Genomic DNA, 22,199 nt, shown 5'->3' with positions numbered 1-22,199 from the left:
CTGATTTGAGCCAAAAAAACAGATTATTTCACATTCCTGCGAGGAGAAATGGTGGGATGGGAAGGGGAGGGGAGGATCCAGCAGGGTCCTATCCCACCAGAGCATCCAGGCCAGTGCTCTGCACAAGAGAGCAGAGCTGGCAGGGCTTTTTCTTCCTCTTTTATCCCTCCCCCCCCCCCCCCCCCCCCCCCCCCCCGCTTTATTGTGGAAAGCTTTAGAAAAAAATAACCAGGTGGAAATGGACTCAGCAAGGAAACCTGGTCGTACTTAATCACACTGCACCTTTCTGGCAGCAACATGGAAAGCATTTCACCGGGGACCGTCTTCCTCCCCAGCAGAAGCAAATTTCTATTAGCACTGTTGCTATTTGAAGCAGCTGATTCATTGCAGCGGCCCAAATGAGTTTCACAGAGTGGCCAAGCGCACATTTAGCATCCTTCCAGCTGCGTGTCTGGGATTGCTGAGGGCTCGAGAGCCCTCTGCTGTCCACCCATCTGGCCCCCTAGGCTTGTAGCCTATGGCACTGGGTGCACGCTGCTTCCCATCGGCTCTGGTCACCTCTCCAGACCCTGAAAGTGAAGGTCTAGGTGGAGAACAGGGTGCTAGGAGAGATTTATCAGGTCCTCAAGAGCACTGCTTTAAAAATGGATTCAGTACATCTGAGATTGGCCAGGATTTGGCAAGCCAGGTGTGGAAGGACAGTGATGGGGCTTTCTGGTGTCCGATGCAAAACCCCCAAAAGCCACTGAGGTCCAGGCAGTTCATTCTCCTGCACAAGCATCATGCTCCCTTGTACGCAGTCAGTTTCCATCACCAGTCATCTGCAGCAGCTCTGCTCCAGCCATGCAGGATTCCCTACAACAAAGAGCCCATAAGCCTTTCTGGACCATTAAGCTCATCCTGGGCAATGCATTTCCCTTTGTACGTGGAGAAGGCTCCCTCCGTAAAGCAAAAGTGCTTCTGGGCTCCCCACTGAGCCCCAGCCACCAAGGCTTTCATGTCTGGGAGTCTGCCTCTAATGTCAAGACTCAGCTGGAATACTCCCTGTTATGCCTTATGCTAGATAATCTCAGAAATGATATGAACATCTAATGTAACATTATCTATAGCACAGCATACATGTGCAAAATGCAGGTATTACATGTAGGGGTGCTGTGAAATTTGGATTATCTATACAATTACCAGCACAAAGCTCATCATTTCATTATAGTTATTATTTTAGCTCATCTATACGTATATACAGAAACCCTTTGAGGGTGCTATTGCTGTGGTTGTACTGGTGTTCCTACATGTCTTCGGCAGCAGAGCTCGTGGCTAGCTGGATAGCAGGGCAGGTTTGACTGGATTCAATAATTCACATCTACATAAAACTGGCCTAAATGGAGAGAGGGAGGATTAAACACAAAGTCGTCCCCAGAGCCAAAATTATTTGCTCGTGCTGGCTGTGTTACCTTAGACAGCAATGAGACTTTTACTGGTTGTTTTATTAGTAGTCCATAAAAACCTCATTATACAAGTCCACTGGTAATACATTATTTATATGTGACACCTCCTCATTTGGAGTGATTGGCTCCCTTTTCTGCCCTGTTTCAGGTGTGTGAGGTTTCTGTCCCTCTGGGCTACAGGGTTGTGATGTGCTCTGCTATTCCCAGAGACCTGTGGCAGGACACAAAGGCTCCAGCTTTATGGCCAGGACACTTCCAGAGACAGCATCTCCCAGCATCATCAGGGGGGCGGCAGGAAGGGTGCAGGGACAGCCCCCATGAGACCTCCAGCATCTCCTTCCTCCCATCCTAAATCTGGGCAGGATGGAGTGAGTGGATCCTTGCAAAGAAGCTTTGGGAATGGAAAATATCCTTATTCACATATGAATAGCAGGATTTGCTGTTGTTTCCTGCTAGCCATGGAGAAGTCCTTCATTTTTATTAGGCTTTTTTGAGGGGGGATAGCAACAAACTGGACCTTACAGCTGGTGTCATGCAGACAAACGGGAAGCCCACAGGTAGAGAGTCTCCAAAGCCAAAATGTGCCTTTGCTTGCCCCTCAAACTCTGGTTTTGGGACAATGCCTCCACCTCAGCATCACTTTGCCATTTGGGTCAGTGATGGGAGCAGGAAAGGTTTCCCTACCATGGGAGCAGTGATGGTCTGACCTCTGGGCATCCACCCAGAGCACCAGCTGGCTTGTGTTCCCATTGGAAATTGGGGTGAGAGAACGGAGCTACGTGGAGCAGGAGGAGAGGCCATGAAGTTCAACACCCCTGAGCTTCATGCTTGCATAAAAATCCGGCTCTGATTATAATTTGCCTGACCAAATCCAGCTTCTCCTAACAGATCATGGACACCCTGCCCATCCCACCTGGGCCATGTGCTGGGCCACTATTTCTGAGGCTCTGTGATCAGCAAAACCAGGCTGAACAGAGGGGAATTTTGCCTCTCCTGCCTCTTGCCCTGGCACTGATCCCCAGCACTAACCAGGGATGTCCCAGTGAGCCCAATTAGAGTCATTTCTCCAGCCTTGCACCAAATCCAAGCTCTGGCCTTCTCTTGCAGGCACTGCCTGGCCCATGGTGTGCAATCCTCCCTCTTGAATGCTCCTGGAGGTCTGTTCCCACCCTCTGCCTTCTCCTTCTCCTCCTCCTTTCCCTGCCCCTGCTCTCCATCACCCACTGCCTACAGCTACCACCCAACTTCGGCGCAGTGACCCACAGCCACGCCACCTTACACCCCAAGCAGCACAACAGGGTTTTGCACCTTTCCCTCTGACCATTGCTGACAATGCATTTAATGCTGTTAATAAGGGCTGGGACTAGGGAAGTGTAAATGAGCAGGAGATTGCCCCTCAGCTGAGGGTGCTTTACTCAAGGGAAAATGAAGCACGTTGCAAAACAGACATGGCTTTGGGCTCAGATGCCCCCACAGCAGCTGCCACCAGGCAAGAAGCAGGCCCCCAGTGCTCAGAGCCTGACCCTGGCTTTGCTCAGGCTGCAGAGAGGAGGGGAGGGAAAAGAGGGGCTGGGGGAGAGGAAAAGGGGTGAGCAGCTGTGCTTTGCCTCTTCTGAGCCTTGCTGATTAACGTTCAAAATCTAATGAGACTGGAACGAGGATCTGTTCTTGTTTGTGTACCATAATGGATGATGATGCCGAGGTGGTTGGATTCTGGCTGTGGAAATGGAGGGTTGTGGTAATGTGACAAGAATTAATGAAACGTAACCAGGCTTTCATATAATTAAAAAGAGGAATTGCTGGAAAGATGGCTCATGCAAAACAGTGGGCTGGGGGTGGGCAGGGCTGATTAAAACTGGTGACTGGCTACAAATGATTAGATTAAAATCAATTAACTGTAGAATTGCTGTCTGGCATATGGAAGGATAATTCAGTTACATAACTGGCAACAGGATTTGCACTTTGCAAATGTTTTTTCAGTAAATCAGACCAAGCTTAGACAACATGGCCATTTAACGGGACAGGCTGCTGATCTCTGATTTTGGGGAGGGGGATTTGGGAAAGCAATGCAAGGAAGAACCTGCAGCCCAGAGCAGTGGGGAACAAAGAGTGAGAAAGTCCGAAGATGGCTACAAAACTCCACGATGCCCTGGTTATTTGTAAACAGGGGCTGTTTTCATTACACTTTTAAAGACCGGTCGGATTAAGGAAGCATTAGAGGAGCTCAGCGCGAGTCGGCTCCATGTCCTCCCTCCTCTGAGAGCCTGCTGGTGGTGGTGCCCATTAGCGCTAATGCAAGCGCATTAGCACATTGAAAGGATTCCTGTGTTACAACGTCCCTGATGACTTCATTTCTTCTTCCTCCTTTAAACACGAGCAGAAGTAGGGGGTTGAAAGCCTGCAGAAGGAAAGCGAATAGCTGCTGGCTGCAAGGCGGCAGGGTGAGTCTGGGCCACCAGCCCTCGTCTCCTGCCCAGAGCGCTGTGGGTGACCCTACAACACCCTCCTAGTTTGGGATTGCTGGCTCACAAAATCTTCTGTGCCTGAGGAAGCATAAGAAAGGCATAGACCTGTCAGAGCAAAACAGGAGGAGGCCACGAGGATGCGGCTCTGCTGTGGGGCCAGGCTGAGAGAGCTGGGGGTGGTGGGCCTGGGGAAGAGAAGGCCCCGGGGAGAGCTGCCAGCGGCCTGCCAGGGCCTGCAGGGGGGGCAGGGAAGCTGGGGAGGGACTCTTTGTCAGGGCTGGGGGGACAGGACGAGGGGCACCGGCTGGAGCCTGGCAGGGGGGAGGCTCAGGGGAGGCGTTGGGAAGAAATTCTTCCCTCTGAGGGCGCTGAGGCCCTGGCCCAGGCTGCCCAGAGGAGCTGGGGGTGCCCCAGCCCTGGCGGTGCCCAAGGCCAGGCTGGATGGGGCTGGGGGCAGCCTGGTCTAATGCGAGGTGTCCTTGACCATGGCATGTTGGAATTAAGTGGGCTTTAATGTCCCTTCCAACCCACACCATTCAGGGGTTCTGTGATTCTGTCGTTCTATGATTATATATAGGTGGCCTTGGATGCTGTCCCACCTCCAAGGATCCTCGTGGCCTTGTGGATGAGCAACCAGCACTGGAAATATCCCTTGGAGGTACCTGCCCAACAGGCAGTGCTTGCAGAAGGGAAGCATTGTGTTTTAAATAGGTTTTAGAAGCTCCTGTGAGATCACGGATTTGCTCATCTGGGATACAGCTGCACTGAGGCTGGGATTCAGCTTCTTTATACATGTCTTCTAAGCAGCCCCTTTGCCAGGTACTGGTCTGAGTTTCTCTTACCAAGCAAAAGCACTGTCACATCATGACACATCTGTCATTGACACTGCTGCAGAGGTGGACACGCAGGGACAAACAAAGCTTCAGTTCAGGTATTTCTAGCAAGATGGGTTCCAGGTTCATTTTGTCCCCACAGCTTTGAGCTGCACCCTGGAAATGGCCACCAAAACACCAGACCAGTGCAAGAAGAGGTCTTAGGTTGGATGTTAGGAAGTACTTCTTTACCGAAAGGGTTATTAAGCATTGGAACGGGCTGCCCAGGGAGGTGGTGGAGTCACCATCCCTGGAGGTCTTTAAAAGACGTTTAGATGTAGAGCTTAGCGATATGGTTTAGTGGAGTACTTAGTGTTAGGTCGGAGGTTGGACTCGATGATCTTGAGGTCTCTTCCAACCTAGGAATCTGTGATACTGTGATACTGTGAAGATGTTCCAGTGGTGTAATAAGTCTGGCCAAGTTGTGCTCATGTCCTCAAGATGCAGCCTGCTCTCTGGGAAGGGTCATTGTCCTTCCAGGGATAGGGGATGGGCGTTGTTCCCTCCTTTTCCAGAAGAATTGTCATGGAAGACCTCTGAAGATCTCCCACACCATCAAAAATACATGTGCTTCCCGTAGAAGAGGCTGGAGTAGATTTAGGTCAAAAATTGCTATGTACAGAGCAGAGGAACATCTCCTGAGCCATCTGCCATGCACCAAAGCCAAACTCTGCTTAGAGCCTGCTGAGGCTTTAAAAAAAAAAGCAGGTTGACTGGCTTTCATTCAGAGCTTTCAAACCACTGCTGCTCTTTATAAGACTGTTTAAACATGGCTCCACTAAGCTGCTGTCCATCATAAATAAGCTCTTGGTTCTCGCTCTCAGGAAGAAAATTAACCCTGCTTCTACCTCTTTTCTGCACAAAGGCTGTGTCCACTCCTAGGCTGGAGTCCTCACATTTAGCAGCTCTACGAGGTGAGTGAGCATGTCTTCCAGCCTCTGCTGCACTTCCAACAGGTTCTGGCAGGAAAACCTTTGCAAAAGATGCACATTTTATTTAATGGGGTTTGGTAATATCCACGTAGAGACTGTTTCTCTGTCCTTCGTTTATTATTTTGTTTGGTTATTTGCATGTGTGCAAAATCCCTCTTTCTCCAGCTCTTCCTCTGGGGCCAGCATGCTTCCACTTTCTCTCTCCATGCCTCATTGATATCCCATCTGATTCTCAGCTGAGATTCTTCTTATTGCTCATCTCGCTTTCCCATGGCCAGAAGCATCATCACCACCTGCAAATCCCTCCTGCAAATCACCAACACTGCGGGCTTTGGAATAAAATCTTCCCCATTAAGGAGAGAAGGATAATCATTTCCCTTCCTGAGTGAGATGCAGCAAATTTATTGGCCTGACTCAGCCAGCAAGTTTATATGAAGGAAGTAAGGTCAGGACAGAGTTTATAAACTCTGTCAATATTCCTGCTCTAGGAGGTTTTCTTCTCTCTGACAAAGTAGTTCAGCAAGGCCGGTTCCTTGCTTGATGCCTTTAATAAAACCAGAAGGACGCAGATGTCTTGAGATAATTCACTCTTCAGCACTGAATCGGATAGCGATCCACACCGTGGAAATATCTGTGTGTTGTCGTGGCTGGTGCCAGAAAATTTCTCCATTCTCCCCAGCACAGAGTCATGCAGAACCCCAGACCTGGACAAAAATTATTTCCTTTCTCTTCTGCAGTTCTGTATGTCTGTAGTTTTTCCTGTCCAGAAACATTTTTGAAAATTTGTCAGGAAGCCAAATGGTCTTGTTCTGCTTTTGATTTAGAGAGGACAATAAGCTGTTCTGGTTTGGGGCTTTTTTTTTCTTTTTTTTTTCTTTTTTGTTAAAACATGCTCAAATTAAAACCCCCAAAAGCAGTTCCAAAAGGGAAAATAAGCCTGTTCTATTTCAGCTTTGTAAGAAGATTCCACTCTGGGGACTTTTCCTGAAACAACCATTTGCTGAAACTAAACATATCTGTAAAACGCTGCTCATTGAATGAACCCGAATTCCCCTACAGGCACAAGATCCTTATGAACATTGCTGATTAGCTCTTTCAAATTGCTGTATTTAGATGTAACTGGCATTATCATGGAAATAGGCCCTGGAATGTTTCCTACCAGCAATGGCAAAGGTTCACTGGGTCACCTTGTCCCCATCTCCACCTTTTGGGACCTTGTCCTCCTGCACAGAGGCAATGTGGGGACATTTGCATTCTGCAGTCTCTTGGTCACCTCCAAGGTGGGCAGACTTACAGAACAGCTTTTTCCCAACTGGAAGGTGTCTTAGAGAGGATATCTTTACTCTGGCCTGAACTTTTGCAAGGCAAAGACACTTTCTAAAGCTACATGGCCTTGGACAGGTCAGTGGCATTCATCCCAGGTGGACAGCCAAATAGAAGGTTCTTCTGGGTCCATGATACTCAAGGGTAGACGCTGTGTATGGGCTCTGCAGGTTGCTATTTCCAAGCCAAGCTGAAGCCCAAAGAGACGAGTCCCATCCTCTTCCCGTTCCACCCTGCTCCTCTCCACACAGCTGCCCGGGGACCTGCACCACAGAGCTGTGGCTGAAAACACCCTCTGGGAACAAAAGCAGTCTCTGGGCAAATGCGGTTATGCAACCAAACCAACCCCTGCGCTGCACCAGGGACAGGGTGGGCAGCATGGCCAGGATGTGCTTGGAGAGGAGGTTTTCCAATGCCAGAGTCCGTAGCTCACCATTAGCTCAAGCTGACTGTGAAACCTCACCTGGAAACCAAGGGCTTGTTGCAAGACTCACCACAAAGAGAAAAAGGATGCCCCATCCCTGGAGGTGTTCAAGGCCAGGTTGGACAAGGCCTTGGGCAACCTGATCTAGTGGGTGACATCCCTGCCATGGCAGGGGGTTGGAACTGGGTGATCTTTAAGGTCCCTTCCAACCCAAGACATTTTATGGTTCCATGATTTTGTGACTGTCTTTGGGCCAGGCTCTCAGCTTGAGCCCTGTTCTATTCTGAGACCCACCACCATGGACATCTCCCATGCTTTTGCTCCCAGGCCACTTAGGAGCATGCTTCTTCCTATTTATAGACATCCCACAAGAGCTCGTGGGGAAATAAACACCTGACACTTCCCAGCTTCTGATGTTTGCTAATGATACCCTGGCAGCTCCGTGCCAAACAGCTCCGCCAAGGAGAAGCACACCTCTCTCCAGATGGCGAGAGCTGCTGTCAGCTCAAATCGGGAAATCGCAGCTGAAATGAAGATGCAAACTGGCATGCGGCAAGGTAGACATCAGAATTATTTGTGATCTGTGAGGTCTGTCACTACCTATGAGCAGCAGCCCAGTGATTACCTGTCATAAACCAGCCCCTGCTGAACTTAATTGCAAACCTGATCTAACATGTTTTGAACAAGGCTGCTGGCAGGAACAAGGATACACGTGGGTGCGCAGAAGTGCCAGCAAGCTCTCTGGGATGAGGGGACACCAGGTTGCTGAGGACTGCAGAAGGCCCCGCGGAAGATGTCATTTCCAGGTCCTGGGCAAACACAGGGCAGAGCCAGTGCTGGTGGCTTTCAGTTGGCAACGTGAGGGGTTTGGTGCAAGCTCTGCAGGAGGTCAAGCCCTTGGAATATTTCTTCTTGCCTTTTTCCATCCAGGAAGACTGAGAAGAAGAAATGAAGCAAAGCTTGCTTCTACTTTTACTCTGGGATATCTCTATCATGCTTAGCACGTACCTGGGATGTTGGGTGAAGCACAGAGCTCTGATTTCCCAACATGATCCCAGGATGGCCTGTGATATTTAAGAAAATCCTAAGCCCTTCTGACCACCTAACGTGCTGTGCTACCAGTTTCTGCCTTCTCCTGCAGGTGCTTGATTCCATGCTAAGTCCAAGCCTTTGGCATTAACGCACCGGTGTGAATCCTCCTGGAGGACTTGGAAATTTGAGAGAAATTTCATTGCAAGTGCAATGAAAATGATGTGGGATGAGGTTGCAGTGATGGGGTAAGGTGGGCTGAGACACTTCCTTACCTCCTTTTGCCCCAGTTCCTCTATACAAATGCCTCCTTGTTGTGGCACAGCAGTGTCCCACAACAGCAGTCTTTTCCTGGGTGGTGCATCGCCTTGGGCCAGCACCCTGCCTTATCTTCATGAGTCAGCAAACTCTCTGACACTGCTGTGCAACAAAAATCTGTACTGTCGGTGCTACTCAAACACATCTACCTCTGGAGGATTACGGAGCAACACGTAATGGTCTGCTGAGAAGAGACTGCTGCCATAACCAGTGGGAAAATATCTAAAGGGTGCAGACGGAAGCAAAGATGGAGTTAATTGTGATACCATCATTAGGACAGGTCTCAGCCCAAAGAAGCCAGGGCTGCACAAATCACTCTGTCACCAGACAAGTGCTTGCACAGGAGAGGACAGAATCACAGAACCATCTAGGTTGGAAGAGACCTCCAAGATCACCGAGTCCAACCTCTGACCTAACGCTACCAAGTCCTCCACTAAACCATATCACTAAGCTCTACATCTAGACGTCTTTTAAAGACCTCCAGGGATGGTGACTCAACCACTTCCCTGGGCAGACACACATGGGGAAGAGCAGAGCTCCAGCCAGGGAGCTCAGCACACGTCTGAGATGTAAGTGTGCTCTCTGTATGTAGAACACAATCACGTCTATCATTTCAGCCTTGCTGGATAGCTCTGTATTTAAAAGAAAATGGTGAAAAAAAATATTTTTTTTATTTTTATTTTTTTGCTACTATTGTAATCTCCCCGCAGAAGTTAAACTTCCCCAGGTTTCTCTCCCAGGCTTGCTTCCCTGCGGGTAGGTGCTACCAGAACTAGCTGCTGCCCATGGCACAGCCAGGGTGCGTAGTGCCTTCCTCAGTCCCATTCTCCCATTTCATTTATGCACTGAAAACCCTGTCCTTCCACCCGGTGTGATGGCTCGCAGCGGCAGCAGCCATCCAGCATGAGTAGGGGCATCCTGGAAGGCTCCGTTCAGCGAGATGCACCCACCTCCCCTTGGCAGATACAGTTAGCAGTGTGCAGAGAACATTACCACTGGCAATTTTGGGGGACAAACCACCCCACACCCGTGAGCACGGACCCATTCTCCCATCTGGTGGGGGGTCAGTGAAATTGCTGCTCATACAAGCCATATGCAGAGCCCATCGTGCAGCCGTGGGCTTGCAGGAGAGAAGGCGCAGGAGGCTTGCAGCACAGAAGGACCCACAGAAAGTGTCAGCCAGCTCCAACCCCTCTCTCTTAAGAGAGAATAGGTACTTTGTTAGCAGCAGAGCAGCTCCCTGATACGGTGACTCACCAGCCCTTATGTTACACTTCTTATTTACACTCCCCAGTGCTAACGTTGTCACACTTAACAGCTCACAAGGTACTATTTCATCTTCTAAATATACACCCCCATTGTACTGCCTGAACTCCCTTCATTATATCATGGGTTGACTGCGGGCATCAATCACGGCTCTGATAAACAGAAACTGCCCTAATATCATTGCACAGGCTGCGAGGAGTCAGATCGCAGCTGCGCTGGAGCCAGATGGAAGAGGGAGCGTGGAATAGACTTGCTCTCTGTTAAATATATGTGACATTTAATTATGATTGCAATAGTTTGTCTCTCATCTAGGGTAACTGGAGACTGGATTCTGCAAATAACAGGAAAAACCTAGATAATACAAGCCCTGCTGCTCCCAGACCCTGCCTGGGCATTCGCTGGTGCATTCTGCAGCATGCTCTGTTCCCAGGGGATTTATTACCTCAAATGCTGCATCATGCAAACACAAGGATCTGCAGGGTTTAGCCCCACCAGGATGAGCTGCCATGGACCAGAGAGGGTCAGCTGTGTTAGAGTTAATTCTGTTGTTGCAGTGCTGAAGAGGTTCCTCGGGACTTCATCCCGCTGCCGGGTGTTGTGCACATGCTGCATGGAAAAGCAGCGCTGGTTTCAGGGACAGGCAACGCCCCAGACAGACCTGCAGCCAGATGGAGACAGGTTTGGTGAGTGGTAGGAGCTCTGGTCGTGTATCCTTGAGAACCCAGCTGCTGTCAGGACTTCAGGAGACATCACAGCCTGGGATTCCTCCAAGGGGGGGACTCAGAAGAAACCAAGGAAGTGTCTGCACTGTTGTTTTTGCAGAAAAGTGAAGGAAAACATGGAAGAAAACCTGAAGTGTGTTCTCCAGAAACTCATCCTTGCCCACCAGCTCCCAGGTCAAGCCGAGAGAGGCTTTCCATGCTGGAAAAGCAATGATATGGAGAGCAGGAGTCTCTCCATATCAAAAACAAAGGAGTTTACACCAAGAAGGAGCAGCTCATGGTGCTTCGGCAAGGTCAAGCAATTGAATCAGAGCTTTGGGAATGGTGCAGCAGGGCTTGGGGCTGGATCAGGCACGACGTGCCCTAATCACTGTTATGTATCGATGCAAGGTGATCAGGTCTGGATACATCTCCCAGTGGTGGGGACAGAAGTTGCAGAGAATGAGTGTGGGGGAGCAAGTGTCCCTGGGGCTGGGAACTCAACTCTTCTGTGGTCTGGGGCCACGAGCCCCTGAGCGACACTTTCTCTGAATAATACCTGGAATTATTAATGTAGTTCTTGGCTTTAGTGCAAAAGCGGGGCCAGTGACATCCCGTCTCCCAGCTTCTCCCAGCTTATTCCACCTCAGTCGCCTGCTTGCAGTAATGTATGCTTAATGAATGGTTTGGTGCTGGGTAAATGCAGCACGCAGCTAGAAATCTTGCTGGAAGGTTTATATTTTGTACCGATGTTCTTTGTTAAATCAAGGTCTTTTATGCCAGGTGAAAAGCATGAATGTCAGTAAACAGAAGCCCACTTAACACCAGCCTTTTAGGAATGGATGAGCCTACATCCAGCCCTTAAATTCTGATAATGATCTCCTCCCTGAAGCCCTGCTTTCAAAAATCCTAAAGCTCTTTTCTCCAGCAGTGTGGAGCTTTAAGGCAGCAAACGATGGCTTTATGGGTGGAGGGAACATAAATAGGACCAATTTGTTTCATGCCTGGAGGTTTATTTCTTTTCTGGCAAACAAGCATCAGGAAAGCACCGCAAGAAAGCACAGCTTTCCTGCATGTGGGCTGCTTCCCTTCCCACCCGCCTTTGTTAGGAACAGCTGCACCTCGTAAATACTAACAGCCCAGTCCGCTTTTGGGGCAGGTACAACATCGTATTTATGGGAAAACGGAGCCAGAAAGGATTTCTTGATGGCACAAGGCAGTGCCCTGCGGAGATGTCCTGAAGGAGCTATTCCTGAGCAGGAGGCCATTAAAACCGACCTGTTCCCACAAACATCCATGCCCTGGGTAAGCAGACAAATATCAGATGAGCTTCCTCTGTCTGTGGGGTAGCAGGACCACGGATGATGAGGGGACAGGACTGTTGCTTGCCACCCATGAGCACGACACCTGGCACGGGTGGGACTTTGCAGAGGAGCTGCTAAAACTGAGCGTGGTGGGGAGCAACCGAGGCTGCCTGTGCTGAATCCCCTGCTCGACGAGGAAAAGCTTCCATCGGCACCTGAGCAGCGCGCGCTGGCGGATCCGAACAATACCCAAAGTCAGAAATAAAAGGGCTGAATAATTTAGTGCGCTCCGGAACATGGGAATGGCAGAGCGCATCGCCAGAAATAGGAAATCGCGGCTAATAAAGGCAAGCGACAGTGGAAAATTCATTAAACATGTCTCAGACAAGAACATTTTGCCACTCACGGGAAAAAAAATTAAACTAGAAGTGAGGGAAAAATTTGTTCTACAGATTTCTTTTTTGATAGAAACTACATAAAAAGCTGAAGCAACATTTGATTAAAGATTGGGAGAAAAAAAAGCCATAAAAATGAGAACAGCCTGCAACCTTAATTTCAATTTTCTGAGGCCCAGATCCATTCCTTTGGGTCTTGCCTGCGTAAACAAGTCTGGGATGGGCGGCTTTGGGGTGCAAAGGGTTCCTGGCCCTGAAGGCTACGTGGGGCCCCTTGCTTGCAAGCTGGGTACCCTGCAGGGTCCCTTCCCCACCCCATCTCACACCCTCACCTTGCCCTGTTACCTGCGCATCCTCTGCCACCTCTTTTATTAAGAACAAGCCGCTTGTGATGCAGCACCTTGAGCTGATAAACCCAAAGTCAGGCAGCACCGTGACCCCCACCAGCGCTCCCTCTGCCCTGCAGCACTGCCGGGATTTGGGGCAGCCACATTTTGTAGTATCATTTAATGTGGACTAACGAGTAAAGTTTTTAGAGGCAATGAGGTTTGTTGGTGGAAACCCAGGAGCTACTGGAGCTTGTGACTGACGACCAAGGTCAGCACTGGTGGTATATGCAAGGGACCTGCTCCTCCTTCTCCCTGGTGACAAAGCCCTTCAAGAAGCCACCCAAGACCCCCCTCATCCAGCAGCCCCCCGCAGCCCTGTGCCGTCTCGGAAGGGGAATTTTGTGCTGGTAAAATCCCCGTGGCTGTGGCTGTCGCTCCCCCAGGAGAGGTTCCTTCTCCCAGCGGGACCGGCTGCACCCTTCTCACTCCCCAGCTGCCCTGGGGGACTCCAGGTCCCTCACCCCGGGCACAACAAATCCCAAATGAAATCTAAGCAAATTCAAGCCACAACAGCAATTCCCCCGAGACCTTTCACAGTAGGAACATGATTTCAAATGGAAAAAAATAAAAAAAAAAAAGAGAGAATTTAAAAGCAAGCACCATCCCCATCTATCCCCCCAAGCTCCCACTGCAGCCTTCACCCCTGGTTGCTCCTCTAGGTCCATCCCCAGCCTCGCCCCGTGCAAACCAAACGCCAGAAGGGGCTGAGATCTCCTGCTGGCACCTCGCGAGGGGACAGCTTGCACAACGTGTCCCTGGATCTGGTGGCGGATGGCGAGGCAGGGTGAGGGCACCCATCTGCTTGCTCTGCAGTGAAGGACGGGTTTGAAGTCATTCCAGCGTGAGACTACCTGACACGGTGACAGCGCTGACAGCCATCCCTTGCTTCCAACCTGCTCGCTCGTGCCCTGATGCTAACGCAGCATATGGTCCCCATCCGTCTTCCTAACAGTCCCAGACCCAGCTGGCTGCCTCGCCAGCCCCTCTCCATCTGTGAGCAGCCTCGGTGGGCTCCGGCTGCCGGGGGCAGGTCCAGCCCCTTCTCCCCACACTCATTTCTCAGCCCCGGGGCAGCCACACGCTGCTCTGGGATGGCACAGCCCCAAAATAATGACAGATCTCTGCTGGGACACGTCTCCGTTCCTGCTTCTCTGCAAGAATTACGTGTGGCTTTTCTCCTCCAGGCGATGACCCTGACAGAAGATATTTACCCATAACAAGCCCCCTGGTGCTTCGGTCCTGAGAGAGGTCCCAGGTTTAACTGCAGAGGTGGTGCATGTGCAGAGGTGCTCAGCAGTAGCACCTCACAACCCCTTTTTCATGAATTATTTCCCCATTTGGTTGTGCCTCTTTTTGGCAATACCTCTCCAAACTCTCCTGTAAGCTCCGTCCCAATGGGGGACACCCCCAGCACCGAGGGGCAGAAAGCGATGGCAGGACCCTCACCACCCGCATGCTTCACATCTGCATTTGCCTCCTTCATCGGTGTTTCTATGTTCCAGCCCAGACATTTGGTGCTTTGGGGCATTTTGATGCAGTTCTCACCTCCCTGTTGTCCAGGAGCAAAGCGTTGGTGCAGATTTGTTCAGAACTTGCTGTTAGGAAAATCCCTCACCAAGAGCAAAGATTACAAGGGACTCCCTGTGACCAACTAAACTGGTGTTTGCAGCAAAACATGCATGAATAATCCTAAATGTTTGCTGGCAGCCTTTTAAAGAAAGAAACGAGAGGCAGTACAACTAGACCAGGTAAATGCCTGGAATAATATCACCAAAAGTCAGGAAAATGGGTCCCCTGGGAGCAATATATTCTGCCCATGCGGTGGGAGGACTGGAGGAGTTCATCTCAGCTGTGGCTGTGAACTTCCAAGAGGCCGCGGTTTGTGGAATGGGGACAAGTGGGAGGTTTAATTGGCTGCAGATTTATTACTTGGGCTGACCTGAGGGAAAATGAGAATTTCCGCCCCTTGGGAAATCCCGACACCCATCTTCATCCCTAATGGAGATGTCAAAATAGTGAAACTCTCCATGAAGGAGGAGGGCAAAGAGAAAATATTAAGCAATATCAGAAAGTTTGTTATTTGCTTCTTCGGTACAGAATGAAGCGTGCCTGCCTGCTCCAGCAAGTCACAGGAATGGAAGCTCAGGTGCTTCAAAACTATTTGGGGCTTCTCTTTGCTTTCAGAGCACCCAGATTTGGGGACACCTCTTCCCCTCCTCCGGTGTCCCAGGGACCCCTCTCTCCACCTCACCTCCTGATGGAGCAGCCAGCGCTTCTCACCTTTTTGAACTTTTTTCGAGGAAAAGTGATCTTGTGATACATTGTTAAGGGGAGAGAAGGAATGAGGGCCTCTCTCAGATCTGCTGCTGGCGGTGGTGGAGCAGGGAGAGCTCTCCCGTGCCTCCTGACAGTGGGGATGTCTGCTGGCAGCTCCTCTTCCAGCCCTCTGCAGATGGCAATGATTCAAAATCATTCAAAATCAACCAAAACTAATAACGATTTATTTATTTTTTTTAATAAAAAGGAAGCTGTATATCCTGGATGTACCCAGGAAAGTGCCTTCTGGGCAAGCAGGAGCAGCTGAAGTCCAAGCAGTCCAGGCGTGTGGCCTCCCCATCCCTGGAGACATTCATACCTAGGTAGGAGAAGGCCCTGAGCAAGCTGGCAGCTGGCCCTGTGTTGTCCTAGCCTCACTTATTTGGGGGTATTTCCACCAGGGTCCATGCCCCCTTGCCCGCAGATGGTGGTGCCAAAGACCTGGGTGCAGGTGGGACCCGAGCGTTGGCAGCACGCTGCAGCCCCGGCCGTCAGAGGGGACCTCTGTGGGTTCCCTCAGAGGAGACAAGCAGAGGGAAGACCGAACCAAGCTCCTGTGAGCTGGGAGGAAAGTTATTTCTGGTTTCCATCATCTCCTGGCAAGTTTGTGAGATCGTTTCTCTGCCTGGTGCTGGATGGGGCTGGGGGAACCACAGCGGGGTTTTCTCTTCCACCGCAAAAACTTCATTGAACCCAGAAGCAGTCACTGCCCCTTTCAGGTGAAGCACTCAGTGCCTCCTCTCCTGCCCTGCCATACAACATGACCTAAAGGTCCCAGCTCAAGGAAGAGAAGCTGCTTTCTTCTTGTTTTCCCCTGCCCCACAGGCCCTGAACGCAGACAGCACTTTTTGATACCGCAGCAAGTCTCAGGGACAGAGCCTGGCCTGGAACCCAGCAAGAAAATCCATTCTGCATGCAGCAGGTGCCTCGAAGGATCGGTTACCGGCACTGGAAAGGAGGGGGAATGGTTAATGTCCCCCCCTGAGCCAGCTCCCCTTGCGGATAGCTATTTGCACACCGACAGAGGTGGAAATGAGAGCTCTCCATCTGCAGTCAGCCGATCGGCTTCTCCCCACGGTCACAACTCTCCTAATTCCTGAGCAAGGCTGCTGCCGTGCATGGAATTACCTGGCCATGTTCCCATCACGGGGCTGCTCCCGCCCATCCCAGACCAGTTTACCCTGCAGAAGATGACTGAGGGGTACTGGGGGAGCTGGGAGCACGTGATGGGATGTGCTGGCTTTATCTGGGACTGGTGGCTCCCATCTGTATGGATGCTGCCACCGCGACGGCCAGCCTTTACTCAGGGGCTCAAAACCCAGAGTTGTGGGGAGCTGAACGCTTTGGGCGTTTAGCAGACTCAATGCAGGACACGGATTTATTGCCACTGCATCTTCCAAAGCATACATCTTTCTCTCCTCTGCCTCCCGAATCCTCCGGAGATGATGTACTTGATCTGCTCCGGGACGCGAGGCATCATGCAGCCGGCCCACGTAGCGCTCCTCCAGCCCCGCGGAGGCTGCTGGCACTCCATCAGATAACGAGGATTTCCTCTCCGGGTTATCAATAACTCTAAACAGCTCCTGAAGAGTTCCCCTCATGCTGCCTCAGGAGCACGCCAGGCTTGCTCAGCACCAGGAACAACGCAGGGTTGTTTCCGAGGACCAAGTGTGGGTTGGATGCTTCGCCCACCTCTTCCATTGTCAACAGTGTGCCCAGGTCCAGGAGAGGGTGGGAGCCTCAGGACGAGGTGCAGGAAGGAAAGTTGGCCTCATCCAGACGCTGCTCTCACTGACAAGTGCAAAGCAAACTGGTGGGACTGGACCAAGTGGTGTTCAGCCTGGAGGAGCCACAGCGGGATCCAGCACGGTGTCCTGCTGAGACCAGCACCAGAAAGATGCTGCGCCCACGAGGATGTGCAAAGCAAACACAGGGTGCAGGATGGGGACCCCCATCTCCTCGCTCCCCTTGTCCCACCACCGCTATCAGCTCCTGGGACAGCTGTGGCACATCGCTGTGCCTCTGGATGTACGAGATCTTCCCCAGCATTTCACAAGGGGAAAAAGAAAGTCCCTGCTCCGCACAATATCCAGTCCACCTCTTCTTTCTTTGTCTTTCCCTAGCCCAATCAACGATGTGCGATGTGCCATTTTCTCCGCTCCCTTCTGTTTGGGAATTGCAAATTTTTTTTTATCCAGGTTGATGATCTGCAGCAGAGCTAGGGAGAGGCCCTGCTCTGGGCTTGCTGTGGCCGAAGGACTCAAAATAAACCTTGAAATGAGACGGGAAACAAAACCAGGAACAGATCAATGGTGAGTGCCAGGTTGAAATTTGCTTTATTTTCAGTTTTTACAAGCAGCCACCCCAAATCCTGACCTTTCTACCCAGAACAGAACCCCCCAGCCAGCCCCAGAGCATCACTAGCCACTCACAACCATGAGTAAAGTCTCCTCACTTCTCGCCCAGCTCCCTCCTTGTACCCCCCTGAAGGGAGCCTGGCAAAGCCCCTGAGATGCACCAAGAGTTTTTTCACCTGGGATCCCCTAAGCGCTGCCAGCTCCCTCCCGACAAGGAGGAGCTCCTCCGGCAGCCTCTTTCCATGCCTCCCAGCTCCCCACTAGGTAGGGCAGCAGGAGGCACCACCACCACGAGCTCAGGCTGGGTGCTGATGAGCATCCTTGGAGCACTGAAGCCCCGCAGAGCATCCCCTGGCTGTTGCCAGCACTGCAGGCGGCGTGGGTGCAAAGTTGGGCTGAGACAAATGGATCTGGTCCATTCTGAGATGGGAAACGTACAGGTAACCCTGTCACAGCTGGGTCAACATGCCAATGAGAAAAAGCCCCTGATGTTCCCATTATCGCATGGATTTCCCCCAGCCGCATCAATCCTCACGCACCAGGACCCAGGGGCGAAGGAGGGGTGGCAGCGCCAAGGCTTTGGGTCAGAGCAGGAGGAACAGATACCTCTGCAGGTACGAGCACGTGCTGCTTCCAGAACAACCTCTGCGGTCACAAGAGCATAGCAGAGAGCAGAATTTAGCCCCTACGTGTCCAGCTGAAACGTGCACTTGGCTCTTCGGCTTTGCTAGGACTCCCTTGCCTACCTGGCTGCTAGGGGAGAAGCACGTCCAGAAACGGCGACGAGAACTTTCCACAGCAGGTACATTTAAATGTAATCTTCCTGGCCATGAATCACAGTTTAATCTGACACAAGAGTACACCTCAAGTCCTCGTCAATTTGCCTTCCTGAGCTGCACGTGAACGTGAATATAAAGGTCTCCTTGATTTATCCAGCCCGGAGGAGCTGCACAGTGTTTCTTTTAATAGCTGATGCTTTATCTATCAATTCCCCACTCCCCCGTGTCTATTCCTGAGCAGGCGATTAGAATTTGTCGAGATCTATACTTCGCCACAAAGCAGACCCACTTCCCATTACAGTTCTAACGCACTAGCTTTTATCAGGGGAAAATGCAAATATTTATCAGCCCCCAGATTTATAGGCACCAGAAAAAGAAAAAAAAAAAAAAGACATTACCATTTTAAAGCTCCTTTTCATTGCATTTTTATGCCATCTTTCAGCACTGCTCATGTGTCTGTGCTGCTGCAGAGCAGGGGAAGGGCTGATCCCACCCAGACCCAAGCACAGGTCCTTGGGGTCCCATCCAGAGGGGTTTTAATTTCAAGGGGCCCCCTTGAAACACACAAAGCCAATTAGCTGATTAGCTGAGCCACCTGCTCCTGGACAGTCCCCTTCAGAGGCTGAGCTCACGATGGAGGTGTAAAAGTTGTTTTGGGGGATTTATCTCGGATTTCCACCTTTAGCTGTAAAAGTATTTACCCTCAGCTCCTCTGAAGCTCAGCATCATCCTCCCTGAGGTTTGTATTTACCCCCAGAAGGCCAACATGGGCAGCTCTTTAGTGATTTTTGGGCTTTTCTGGGTCAGTCCCCATCGGGGCACATGCCAGAAAAAAGAGGATTGCTGGGGACTCCACGACGAGTCCCCTGTTTCCCATCCGTGCGTCGAGATACATGGTGTTCAGCTGTTATTTCTATTACCCAGCATTTAAGTCGCTCATTAAGAGGTGTTAACTCTCATTTAATTCCCTCTCAGGATGGCAAGTGTTCATGTTTAATGAACTTTCTGCAGAGCCATCTGGGGAGATTTAAAACAACCCCTCCGGCAGCTGGTCGGGGTGTGATTAATGATGGCTGCAGACTCGAGCAGAGCAGAACCGAGGGGACAAGAGCTGTGAGGCTCCCGCGAGGAGGTGAGAGCTCAGCCGTGGTGAGCATCTCTTGTTCCTCCCAAAAACCAGCACAGCTCACGGCGAGGGGGCCCATCAGCAGCTCCGCACCATCTCTGGCTGCGCGCACCAAAGGGCGAGGGGCTCTGGGCAGGAACAAGGACCCTCACTTGGAGGAGAGGTCAAAGTCTTGCAACAAATTCTTTTGGGACTGCGTACGTGAGCATTTCCAAGCAATGGAGATGGGCAGATCCATTCCAAAGACACTTTCAAACCTCCTTCTGTTTTGCTGTGCCATTAATCTTGGTATCCTGGACAATATCCTTAAACAGTCCCCAGTGCATCTGTCTCAGCAATGAAACTGCACAGAATTAAAAAAATAAAAAAAATTGCTGTGCTCTTTGTTCAGGTCCATAATCAGTAATCCCCTCTGCTACGTGGCTGTCCCTTCCGTGTCCCCCTCCTGTCAATTAGCCAGGGAGGAACCAGGGTTCGCTGAAAGCATCGTCCAACCTCGCGTTTGCGATCATTTGCAAAGCCCTGACAGCTTGGGAGCCATCAACAGAACAACAAATAATTTGGCAATAATCCTATGTCACGAGCAAAGATGACAAAGCTGCAGTCAGCTCCTCTGCACTTCTCTGACAGATAATGTAGGGAAATTCATTGAGCAGCTCAAGGCTGCTTACAAATAACTCCGCTAGGACCGGGGGCATGCTCTGAATCTCTCCACACGCACACGAGGCATTTATCAATTTTATTCACTCTTTTTTTTTCCAGGTCGAAGCACTCTTCTCAGCCGTTCCTTGTTGCACCATGTTGTCTGTAGAGCAGCAGACCGCGGCCACGCAGCCCTGCTGCTGTTCTCCAGCCACAGCCTGCGGGGGCTCGCAGCGCTCAGCCGGTGGCGCCGGGCGTTCCTGAGGACACGGGACATTTATTTTTCAATATGTTGCAGTCTGCATTAGGTTTTCTGCTGCCTGGGTGAAGCCCCTTAAATCTAGCTCCAAATGACAGCTATACAACTGCCCCTTGCTTTCCGGAGAGGTCGTTAGATTTTAGCAGCAATGGCATTCACCCAGCGTTTTGCCGGGGGAATACTGAAGGTCCAGAATGTCACAGCGTTATGTAAGGTTGTAAAAATACGGCTTTCCCCTGCGTAAATCACATTTCTATGTCAGCAGCCAGCGAGCAGTAAGGGAATTTGTTTAACCCTGCCGTGCCTGGCAGCTGGGTCACCTTCACGCAACGCAGCCACGAACCCAAGTGGAATCATCCCTGCCTTTTCCCTTGCGGTCCCAAAGAGTTTGCCCCCCGTCCTTGTGTGCAGGAGCCGTAAATCCTTTCAATCCACTTATCTGCTTCTTCCTCCCCTTCGTTATCCCTCCCTCGTGCAACCCCGGCTGCCTGCAGCAGGAGGACATCCAGGCGTGCTCCTGGCATCGCAGCCATCCATCACCCGTGGTACTTCTGGCTCTCCTCCCCTGAGACCCACCGGCATCGCACTCCGTGCCTCTCCTTCAGTCCACAAACGCTCTCCTCACCGTCATTGTCTCTTGTCAGAGTCCGGCAGCGTCCTCGCAAAGAGCAGCAATCACCGAGAAGACGGCCAGTACAAAGCAGGGGTGGGATGGGTGGGAATAATTCAGCAAAAGACAGAAGGAGATGGACCACAACCAAGCTTAACTCAGTGCCACGAAATTTGCAGTGCTGTACTTTTATATGGGGATCTTAGCACAGAGGTGACCCTTGGGTATCTCTCGAATGCAGCTGTGTCCTCCTGGTGCTCCTCTTTCACTGTGCATGCTGTAGGGAACACAATGAATGAGGCTTTGTTATGACACCAACCCCAAAGACTTCCCAGTCTATCCAAGACAGTTGAGAAATGACAGCAGAATTATTCCCATTTTATAGGTTAGGAGCTGGGTCCAGACTCTGACCACCACGTACCCACTGACAGCTGGGAATGGAAATCGTACCTCCTGAGCCTCCAGGCAGAGCTTTATATGCAATTACCCTCCCTCCAAGTGTCTGAATATTTATTTTATACCCACCCCTTGAGCTCAGCGATTGAAGTCTTGGCTCACGGTGGCTTGCCAACAGTTTAGCTCCAAACTGATGGAGGAGTCAGGACTAGAATTACACTTTGTGTCTGCTCAAGTGTGCACCCAAAGGAAATCCGGCATTAAAGGGGTGCTTTGGCCAAGGCAAGACCCTAACTTGCAGATCGGTGTCCTCATTGGTGACATAAACCTCTGCGCTCTGAGGCTGCCGACAGCCTCGTGGATGCAATCAGCAGGGACTGGTCGCCCGCCAGCTGCACGATGGCCTCATTGCTCCACGGGACACGTGCTCCATCCCTCCTGGATCAGAGCTGAAAGGTGCTTGTTGGGCTGCTCCGCTACCACGACGCACACCTAGAACAGCTCGGCACCATGCACGTGAAGTCTGGAGCACAGAAATGGAGCTCGAAGTCAAGCAGTAAATCCAGGCTGGGACGTGGCCAATGCACAACCTCCCCCCAGCACCTGCATGTCCTTTCTGCCAGGGGTCCCCTCCCAGCAGCATGCCCAGGAGAGGCTGCCACAGGGACAGCGCTTGGGAGATGTATTTTGGGGTGGTGGCGTGTTTCCCAGGTGTCCTAACACAAGGTACAGAGGGATCAGCCCCTCTGGCTGTGGATGGAGCCATCAGGCTGACGCAGCACTTCCATTCCCTACGGTGAATTGCTGCCTTCTTCCTCATCCCTCTTTGTAATACAGAGGCTCTTTTCATT

The 22,199-nt window shown here is 51.1% G+C and overlaps 1 long non-coding RNA gene across 2 annotated transcripts; it reads right to left on the bottom strand.

Annotated features, from left to right (window-relative positions):
- Nucleotides 1-14,819: 14,819 nt before the first annotated feature.
- Nucleotides 14,820-19,176, bottom strand: LOC310886438. Of its 2 annotated transcripts, XR_014575320.1 has the most exons (4): nucleotides 18,714-19,146; nucleotides 18,283-18,429; nucleotides 18,076-18,181; nucleotides 14,820-17,450 (listed from the first exon to the last, which is right to left on the bottom strand). It is a non-coding gene; the product is annotated as an uncharacterized lncRNA (long non-coding RNA). The 2 variants fall into 2 exon arrangements; XR_014575319.1 differs by lacking the exons at nucleotides 18,076-18,181; nucleotides 18,283-18,429 and having other exon boundaries at nucleotides 18,714-19,176.
- Between the last annotated feature and the right edge of the window lie 3,023 nt (nucleotides 19,177-22,199).

The sequence above is a fragment of the Anser anser genome (assembly GCF_964211835.1).
Source record: "Anser anser genome assembly, chromosome: 1".
In the NCBI taxonomy this organism is placed as follows: domain Eukaryota; kingdom Metazoa; phylum Chordata; class Aves; order Anseriformes; family Anatidae; genus Anser; species Anser anser.
Note: the sequence above shows the minus strand (reverse complement) of the source record. Positions and strands in the feature narration are given on the sequence as shown.